The sequence below is a fragment of the Pinus tabuliformis genome, chromosome 7 (genome assembly GCF_031772625.1).
Source record: "Pinus tabuliformis cultivar Carrire ecotype Pingquan chromosome 7, CPIR1, whole genome shotgun sequence".
NCBI classification, from domain to species: Eukaryota; Viridiplantae; Streptophyta; class Pinopsida; order Pinales; family Pinaceae; genus Pinus; species Pinus tabuliformis.
The window spans coordinates 1,932,640,999-1,932,651,547 of record NC_142293.1 but is presented as its reverse complement, the minus strand read 5'-3'; the positions used below and the strand labels follow the sequence as shown (position 1 = coordinate 1,932,651,547).

At 38.6% G+C, this 10,549-nt stretch overlaps 1 pseudogene; it reads left to right on the top strand.

Moving 5' to 3' along the window:
* Window positions 1–210: 210 nt before the first annotated feature.
* On the top strand, window positions 211–834 carry LOC149256220 (hydroxyproline O-galactosyltransferase GALT6 pseudogene; annotated as a pseudogene).
* The last annotated feature ends 9,715 nt before the right edge of the window (window positions 835–10,549 follow it).

Below are 10,549 nucleotides of genomic sequence, written 5' to 3'. Positions count from 1 at the left end.
CTAGAGAGGAATTACTTGGAGATTTATAGGTATGAATCTTGGGGAGCTTCAACTATTCAAACATTTATGACTCAACAACAGTTTGTTCCAACAAGATTGGCATTGATGCAACTGGCTTATCGATAAATGGTGACATAGATGTTCATTCAGTCTTTGCTGTCATCATTACATACATCTCTTCCAAGCTTATCAACTCAAAGAATACTTGACATGTCAAACAAATGGAAAGCTTCCCGTTTGCTAGAGGGTCCCATAGATCTCCTCATTGGGGTCCTTTCTACAAGCAAGCACTTTGCAGAGCACATAGCTATGAGGAAGACATCGATGCAATATCAATTGATTGGATCATCAAAAGTTGTGGCCCATTCCTTTGTTGCCTTGAATGCAAGGAAGGAGGTCAATGTGAAGCTAAAGAATGAAGCAGATTTTTATGGAGATATTATTATTGTTCCATTTATGGACTGTTATGAACTTGTAGTGATGAAGACTATTACAATTTGTGAATATGGGGTTCCAAATATTTCTGAAAAATACATTATAAAATGTGATGGTGATACCTTCGTGAGAGTGGATACTGTATTGAAGGAAATCAAAGGAACTCCCCATGTACATGGATTGTGTGTGGGTAACCTTAATCTTTTCCACAGGCCACTCCATGTTGGGAAACAGGCTGTAACATATGAGGAATGGCAAGAAGAAGAGTACCCCACCTATGCAAATGGACCAGGATATATCATTTCAAATGACGTATCGAATTTTGTTGTATCTCAACATGCTAATCACACTTTGAGGCTTTTCAAGATGGAAGAATGTTATCATGGGGATGTGGGTTGAACAATTCAATTCTTCTTCATGTGTTCAATACTCTCTTGCCTTCTGTGGTATTCCATTAATAGAGGTGGTGTTAGAAATCTTGGTGGTGGTTGGTGAGCATATAACTTTTGATTCATTGCTCAATGATTGCCTACAAGTAGAAATACACCACATTATAGAAACATTTCAAATTCATATGCCTTGTTTTATTCATTTGTGTTGAAGGTGTAAATTTGTATGAAGCAAGTGTTTGGTGGCTTTTAAAAAAAAAACCGTGAGTGCTGCGTGTAGCCCTTTGGCGCTGTGTGTATAGCCATATTCCAAGAGTGCTGCACATAGCCCTTTGGCACTACGCATATAGCCATATTCCAAGAGTGCTAGGCATAGCCCTTTGGCGCTATGCGTAGGGCCATCCCCAAGGTTACATCATGGAGAGACACCCAGCATTGGAAAGCGATAGGGGTTGGACATCAAAATGCTAAATGTCAGTTTGAAGAAATTTGGGAAGTGGAAAATTGGTTTTTAATTGCCAGATGTTGAGTGTAGTGAAATTAAATGACCTAACTTTAGGTTTGGTTCTGAAATTGGACCTCTTTATATCTCATGTTATGATATTTATTCGAATCAGATGGATTTTAAAGTTTATCCAGCTCAACGCCCCTGCATCCACAACACACAAATCAAACATCAAGCCAAGACAATTTAAGAAGGTGGCATTGTGCGTAGCCCTTTGGTGTTGCGCGTAGAGCCTGTGTGTCAAAATGGGATTCACGCTTTGCCAATCATCATGTAGGGTTTTGCAGCATGTAATGGAAGGCAGACATAAGCATATTCCCTATAATGAATCCAACCCTAGGCATACGCACTAGAATTATCCAATTTTTTTTTGAATGACGCTTTCACTCAATGCACCTGCTGTTAATGGTTCTCAAAGAAGGAGAGGTTGAAATTGAGTTTACAGAAATCAGAGTGTCTAACTCAACAACCAGCAATGAAAACTATCATAGCGCCTGGTTATCACTTTACTTCTAACACTTCTGGGCTGCAAGATAAATGGTGATGATAAATAGGTAGTAATTTCACAAGTTCTATGGTAACCAGAGATCAATGTGAATGGCAGTGAAGTTGAAGAGTAGAAGCATAATTCCTTTGTGGAGGCTTGGCCACATGTGACCTCAGTGGTGACAATAGCTACTCGATGATGATAACTCCCTCTAATCGAGCACTTTGATGGATGTAAACATCGCTTGAGATTGAACCTGTTTCCTGCAAGTGATGAGCAATTCTTCATCCGTTTTTCCATCTCTCACTGCTCATCAAACACCAACCTTTTGATTGATGGTTACAACCACCCCATCCATAATGAACACATATTATAGATGGCAAGTGTCTCAGCCATAAAATTAGCAGCGTTGAGTTTTTGAGGGGGATAGATGGTAGCATTCAAATATTCCAACGGATAGGTGGCAGAGTTTGTGGGCTTGAAATCAATAGTTGTTAAAACCTTCCAGATTTCCAGCGATGACACCTTCAACAGTTCAAGCTCAAGATATTGTAGCAAATCTATTTTGATGAGATTTAATTAGATTACTTAGTTATAATTTAATTTATGTTATTTGACCGCAACGAATATTTTATTTTGATTTTTGTTTAATTATTTTGATTCCTATGTTTAGGAAATCATAATTAATATGTAATAGGGTATATATAGGGCGATTTTTGAAAATGTACAGGTTCAATTTTTGTAGCAGAGAGAGGTTGCTTGGGACTGTGTAAATTTTTTCTTGAATATTATTTTAATAAAGTAGTTTCTACCCTTTAGACCTGGGATCCATCATGGTGTTTACTGTCTAGTATGTTTTTCCTGTAATTCTCTTACATATTTTGTTTTTCTACCTTGATACAACATTATCTAAGAGATGTGTTAGGAATTCATCTATACATGATGCTCCTTTCATTATAATTTTTTTATTAAATGTAGTGGTTGTCTTTGCAGAATCCATCCTCTATTAGATGCTCTGCTGAGTAACCCTGTGTCTCTCTTTTGTCTAACGTTGTTACTGTAGATCCATCCCGTGTTTGATGCCTGCAAGGCAGTGGGCTTTCTCCCCTATTCTTCTCACATTTGCAATCTTTTATCTGGTTGAACATTGCACTTACTTTGCCCCAAGTTTGCTGACAGAAAATGGCATCGAATCCATAGCCCAATGGTCCTTTTTCTTACTGTTTTCAACCCAAAAACCTTTCAAACAAATCCCTGCACTCCATAGCTAGCCTAAGATTCAGTTATCACAGCCACATTTTGTTGGCAAAGAGATAGCCCTCTCTGGTCTAGTAGGGTTGGATGCCAGATCAAAAGTTTGGTCTGTGGTTACCTCAGACTTGCCTCTTCTCAGCCTTGAGTTTCATTATGAGTGCTAACAATAAGTACTATAAATTTGTTTGTTTATGCCCTAAGAAATTTGTACACTAACCCTCTTTGGTGTGTTTTGTAGGTGAGACATGAGTGTATTAAGTTAATGATTGATTTATTATATTTGGTTTTGAAGTTATGTAACTTATATGGGCTGAGATTATAGTGATAAACAATTTGATATGTTGATAAATGTATGAGGAGGTGTCATGTTACTTTCCCTTGGGATTTTAGCCTAGAAACTGCGGTTACTAACTTCAATTGTGAATATCTCTCAAAGAAGGAGGCCTATTGAGGTGTAGCACATATAAAATAAAACATATTTTCAAGGAGAATCTAATGACATAGATCTCTGACCTAAACTCAATGATTTGAACTAACCTAAAACCCTTAAAATATTCGGGGCACATCCTCAGTCCACGGAACACAAACCCTAGGACTTGTGTTTTTAGCCATCCAATGGTATAGCTGCCATCTTGATGTAATCTGAAAATTATTAAGAAGTGTTTATTAACAATTTGATATCAATGAATGGTGCTTTTGGTTAAATTCAAACCTAGTCAGCTCCATGGGTTGACATCAATGACAACACCATCCAACAATCTCCCCCTTTGTCATTGATGGAAACACACATACTCCTCGTGTGAGTAAAACTCCCCCTGCCTTCATTCTTCACCTCCTTCTTGGTATTTAAATATCCTTCTAAGGTTTTTCTCTCCCCCTTTGACATCAATGGCAAAGACTTACTCCCGCTAAGAATTTTCTTGCTTTCCAATATCTCTGCTACCATCAAAAATATCTCTCCATTTGTCCTTCCTAATTTTCATGGGTTAAGAATTGAGGATCCATAAAAAATTCTTTTCGAGTTTGAGGTATTGTTTGAAACATATGATTATCTACTTGATACTCAAAAATTGAAATTATTTCCCGCTACTCTAAAAGATGGATATCTTAAGTGGTTCATGGGATGATATGAAAAGATATTCCTAGAGAAACATAAAGAGTATTGCATACACCATGACATTAAGGATCAAGTCTTTAAGATGGTCTGAAAATAGGATGAAAACGTCGAAGATTTGGTGGAAACATTTATCTACAATCTCAATAGGGATAAATTACACAATTTAGATGAGGACAAATTAAAAACTCTCTTGCTAAAATAATATGGGATGAATGGATTGACCTTCTCAATTTAATGGAAAGGGCGATGTCTCTAAATTGTCATTCAAGAAATTTTTTGAGTTATGAAAACACATCTCAATAGGAAAATCAAAATATGGAAAGAATCCAAGAGATATAGTCATGTCAGGAGTAAATGAATCTACATCTAGAACAATAAGTAGAGAAGAACTAGGAAAGTTGCTTGATAATTTTAAAACTGATATCCTTGGAAATATTAGTTAACAACTGGATACTTTATGGATACAAAACAAGCAAAATGCTAAGAATGGTTTATTATTTATTTTTTGTTGTACTAGATGTAGGAAAAATCATGCTCTACAAGAATGTCCTCTTGAAATTGTTGAAATATGTATTATATATGCATAAAATCATGACACAAAGGAGTTCCCTTCAATACCTAGACTTAAGGTTGTTTTCCAAGAAGAAGTTGGAACATGTCAAGATGAATCACTTAACTATGTTGCTTCTAAGTGACCTTGGAAGCCTTGAAATATACATATGACACAAGATCACAACACATAATATCAATCATATCCACAACCATAAAGGAAATGGAATACACTTATGCCTTAGCAAACATGTACATGTCAACCTGAAAACCCATCTCGATCACAAGGTTGGAAAAATTATTATGGTAGGAATCCACAATATCCTCAATACAACCCTCAGTACTATTTTTCTCCCCAACCTCCACAACCTAATCAACCACAATTGCAACCCCAATTGACTGCAATTCAACCACTTCCCTTTCCATCCACTTCATTTCCTCAAACATCTAATCAAATACCTGTGTATTCACTCCCAAATTTGAATAATAAAACCCCTCAGCAACCCATATATAATGTTGAGGGTCCAGATTTTCAAGCTTGCATGATAACTCCTCTAGTTATAAATGATGTACACCTTAGATATGGACAACTCTTGAAAAATAAATCACCACCAATTGTCATCCAAGAATATAAGAAGGATAAATGTAACAACCCTAGTTAAAAATTCATGAAAAAAAATATAAGACCAGGGTCACAAGACGTGTATTCCAAGTTGAATGGTGGGAAAAACGTCCTAGTAGGTGTTCATTTTGTTTATCATGGCTAAATAAATTGGAAAAGGAAATGACAAAGGATTTGGAAAGGAAAGAGCATTATTTGGAATTTATTTATGAGAATAATGAAAATTGAAGAAAATAGAGGCCTCAATGATCAAAAGGCTTTGGAGGATTAGTTCATGGCCTTTATCAGTGTTGATCATTTTTTTATTTCAGTTTTTAACCTCTCATTCTATTCTCTCTCTCTCTCTCATACTCTTGGACACTTATAGTTTTCTTAGAGCACTCTTAGAGAAGTGTGGCATACTTGGGATTGGAGCAAGACTGAAAAATAAGAGAAGGAAAGTGAAAGAGGAGATTGGGATCAACAAATACAATGGGTTTTTCTTGAAGGTACCAAGTTGCATTTACGATTTCCTTGCTAGTTTTGGCATGCGTGGCACATGCCTATGGTTTTTTGGTCATGATATGTCATTGGCATGGAGGTTTTCCTGGATTGAAGGTGGCTTTGCCTAGCCTTTCCATTTCTTGGATAGCCATGGTGTTGTGGGTTTCTTTCCTTCTTTCTAGTTGGTTCTCATGTTCCTTATGGATGTGGCTTGAGTTACTAGTTCCTCGAAGCCTTGGTTGGACAAATGATCTAGAAGCCTTGGAACAACTTGGGTTGAGTTACTCGTCCTGGAAGCCTTCATTGGAAAAACACTCTAGAAGCCCTTGGTGGGTTGAATTACTAGTTCTAGAAGCCCTGGTTGGAAAAATGATCTAGAAGCCTAACAACAGTTGTGGGTTGAGTTACTAGTCTTGGAAGCCTTAGTTGGAACGAACATTCTAGAGCCCTAGATAGCTTGGGTAGAGACCGATTTGGTGATGGTTAGTGATGTTCGATTGTCATGTGGAATAATTGGTTGAGGGTTGAGCTAGTTTGGCCTCTGGAATCCATGGTTTGGTTTTATTTGGTTTATTTGATGAGAGCCCACATTCATGCTTGGAATATGGAACGAGGATGATTGGATGAAAGAAAGATTTGGTTCAACCCAGTCTATGGTCGGGTGGTATGTGGTAGTCCCTGAATTGGTTGGAATTGTCATATTTTAATAAGAGGTATTTTCTATTGTGATCTATGAGCATATGTATTTATTGTGATGATGACATTATGGTTGGGTTTCCATGGTTTATATGTTGGTTATTGTCAGTTTATACATTGGTTATATGGTGTATATTGTTTATGTCCCTTGAAATGTTTGATGAATATGTGATTGGTTATCAAATGAATGACCTAATAGATATTATTGAAGCTAATATGAGCGGCCATTAGAACTTCGTGATGATTCTCAAATAAGTACAAGACCCCTAAGTTCATATGTGTATTTATGACCTGTGGATTTAATGTTCATGATATGTTTGACAAAATGAATGTCATGGCTAGGCCTTGTTAGGTAAATTTCTTGTCTAAGACTTGTATGGAAGCATTTTTCCTTACGTCATTCATGGTTCTATAAAGTTTCAGTAAGTTCTGGGCAGAGTTCTGGATCATAGCCTGAAAAAGTGGCTTAAATCCTACAGTATCATATATAAAACTATGTGAAAAAGACTATAATCACTCCCTTGTAGGCATCATGCATGCGACTGGAATGTTTCCATCGAAATCAGGAAGTGTTGTGCCAGCACCTAGGAGATCAGGGCACTAAAAAAAAGAGGTTTAACTTAGGCTCTTGGCACCTGGAAGGGTGGTTTAGACCTTGGGGGTCCTATAGTGTTGGGACCGGGTCCTCTAAGGTAAATTTTGGGGCTAAAAGCCCAAGTTTTGAGGCTGAAAGCCCAAGCTTTTGTAAAGTGTAAAGTCTTTGCAATTTGTGGTCACGGAGCACGTACATGTAAAGTGTCATAAAGGGTTTTACCCTTCTTTTTATGTAAGATGTGTCATATTTAGAAGATCTATCCATGGTCCGTGGACCATGGGATTGTATTAAAAGGAGAGTCTTAGAAGAGTCTAAGGCAACTCAGTCTGGTCATTGATGATGAATGTAATGGGTAATTAGAAAAAGGAGTGAAGGGCATTAGAGTAGAAGAGAGGCTCTGCAGTTGTGTGCGCAAAGGCCTAGAGTAGAGTCTGCAGCTGTGTGCGCGGTCACCTATGGCTGAGTGCGTAGGGTAGTTTGAGTATGTAAGAAGATCTAAAGCATTAATAAATAAGATTACCCTAGAAATACCTGTGTTTTATCTATTTGCTTCTGTTATGAATGAATGCAATTATGTTATGATGAATATTGGGTTTATGATTTAATGTTATATTGATGAGTGTATTTGTATGTTTTACATTGTTATATGAACACAAGTAATAACATCTGCTTACACAAAGAATATCTTAATTGGCACTAAAGATATCAGACACTTAAACTGATCTGGGTAATAATAGACTTAGGAGTAATTACAGAGGTGCGTAAGTGGTTGATTCTCTTGTTTAGGGTCTGTGAAAGATAGTCATAGACCTTCGTGAAGGTTTAGAGGCTGGAAAGAGGAAGTTATATCGATAAGCCTTGAGGGCTTATTGATCTGTGTGAAGGTAGATAAAGGGTACAAAATGACATCATAACCATCTGTGGGTGGTGAAACTTGGTTCCAACATCCCCCCATACTGCTTTGGGTAAGACTTCAGTCCGTGCTCCACAGATTGATGCCGAAAGGGCTAGTAGTGTAGGGATTTGTTTGGCTAAAGATAACACTAAACCTGGGTCAGGGCCCACTAAGCCAACAAATGGTTTCATGGCCGAGACCAGGATCTACATAAAGAGATGTGTGATGTCACATCACTGGAATAAAACTAAGAAGGAAATTGAAGATTGGCTGGATAGGAAGATCCACGAATTTGCGACGCAGCAAAATAGGAACTTGCGATTGATGAAAGAATAGTGTTTGGGCAGGTATCTATACACAGAGATACACAAAATTTTCTTTTGTTCCTTCCTGTTCGAATTATACAAGTGGATCGCTAAATTGGCAGATAGCCAAGAAAGGTGGAGGCTTCATAGTTTGCTACTTTGGGCCCCAGAGTTAGTGTGGACATTGGAAGCTTATGAAGATAAGATCGCACGTGCTGTCAATCACTAGCTTGATTGTATCATAGGAGGATTTTTGACAGAGTTCGCAGTCGATACCTTGGTTAGCTACAGAGAAGAAGAGCAACACTTCTTCGAAGGAACATGAGGTAAGTATTTAAGGTCTTTGAATACTTCGATTAAAATGTTGTTTTTTGAAAAGCGGGTTATGCAATTACCTTGATGTTTGGAGCCTCCTCTGAGTGCCGATGAAGAAGCAACACAGGCTTCTCCACAAAGCGTAGTGCAGTTGATAAGGTGATGGTTCCTGTGAATACCCCATCCACCCAGACCCCTCCATCTTCACCTCCACCACATACACCTTCTCCCACACCGCCACCACCTCCGCCACCATTAACTGTGGCAAATTCAGTAAAATTTCTTGTTTTCAGAGCCTTGGGGAATGAGGACTTGGACCAATTTTGGTTCATCGCGAAGGCTGTGTGGGAGGCCCAAGGCATTATAGATGATCATATGAAGTAAGATACGTTGGTCACTTCTTTACAGGAATGTGCGCTAACATGGTACATTAAATACTACACTGATAACTCGATGGTTGTAATGGCGGATGTTAAGACTGCACTGAATAAGGAATTCAGTAGGCCCAAATCTAAAGAAAAATCGATCGTTGGATTCAAAGAAATCATGATGAAGCCTGGAAAGACACCCTAGGAGCTGGATCAGAGATTAAAGTGCAAGATCCATGAAGCTAACATGAATTTTACCGATGGGCAGCACTGTGAATGGTTTGTGGATTTGACCTTGCCACATCTAAGGGTTGCTTTATCACAACAAAAGATTGGGACGCAGGTGGAGGCCCTGGCGATTGCGATGAGATTGCACAAGACACCAATTCAAGATGTTGCTTTAGGAGTTGAGAAGATTCATGTGGAGTTGCAGAACATTTTCCTAGAATTGAAAAGTCTGAAGAAGGATAGAGTGGCTCAGCAAGAGGTGCGTGAAGAGGTTTGGTGTTTGAAGTGTAAGAGTCAAGAGCATGATAAATATCATTGCCCTGTCTTCATGAATTATGTTGCAAGAGGAGGGCCGATGCCTCTAAGACTAAAATCTTAAGCAGGTCTAAGTGTAGGAACCATATTGTGGTGTGCTATCTATCAGGTAGCTAGAAAACATGCGACAAATAATTGCCACTTGCTGTAGAAATTTGTATAGACACCACAACAACTCTTCTGCAACTTCTTCCAATCAGCAGGTCGCGACAAGTGAAATTTCCATAGTTATGAGTTAATTATGGAAAGAACGCCCACGTATCGAATGCAGACAGAAGCTTGGCCTCTAGATCAAGGTGCTAGGGGGCCACGAGGAGGATATCCGGGGCATAGACGAGGTCGAGGCAGTGGAGGAACTGCAATAGGTTGGGGGCATGTTATTTTATACAATTGTGGAGGTCCATGACACTATGCGTAAGAATGCATGAACCCAAAGCACCTATCGTGCTGATACTGCACTGAGTTTGACCACGCAACAGAAGACTTCCTAGTACTAATATCTAAGATGCACAAAAAGGGGACACAACCTCAATAGCCTATGCAGAACATGCATATGATGAGGGCTGAACCCTATGAAGAGGACCCCAATGTGAATATTGTGCTGCAAAGTGGAATGACAACTAGCGAAGATAAGGGAAAGTGGCTTGAAGAAGGTGAATGGTCCATAAAGCTCCAAAAAAGGAGGTTGGCTTTGATTTGGAGCATGCAAAAGAAACCTTCATGGAGGCAAAGAAAAGCTTCGTTGAGGCTTATACCTCAGGAAGTTAGGATAAGCATTCTAAAGAAATGTACCCATCCATGCTTGCTACATTTTTGGAGACCTGTATGAAGCTGCTACATGATAGCAAGGCCATAAAGGGATTATGGGAGTTGATCAACAAATGTGCTAGTAATGTTCCTGAGGGACCGCATGTGGTGAGGAAAATTGGTAAGCATAAGGCAAGAATAGGGTGTGAGATGAGGTTCATTGTGCAGATAGGAGAATATGAAA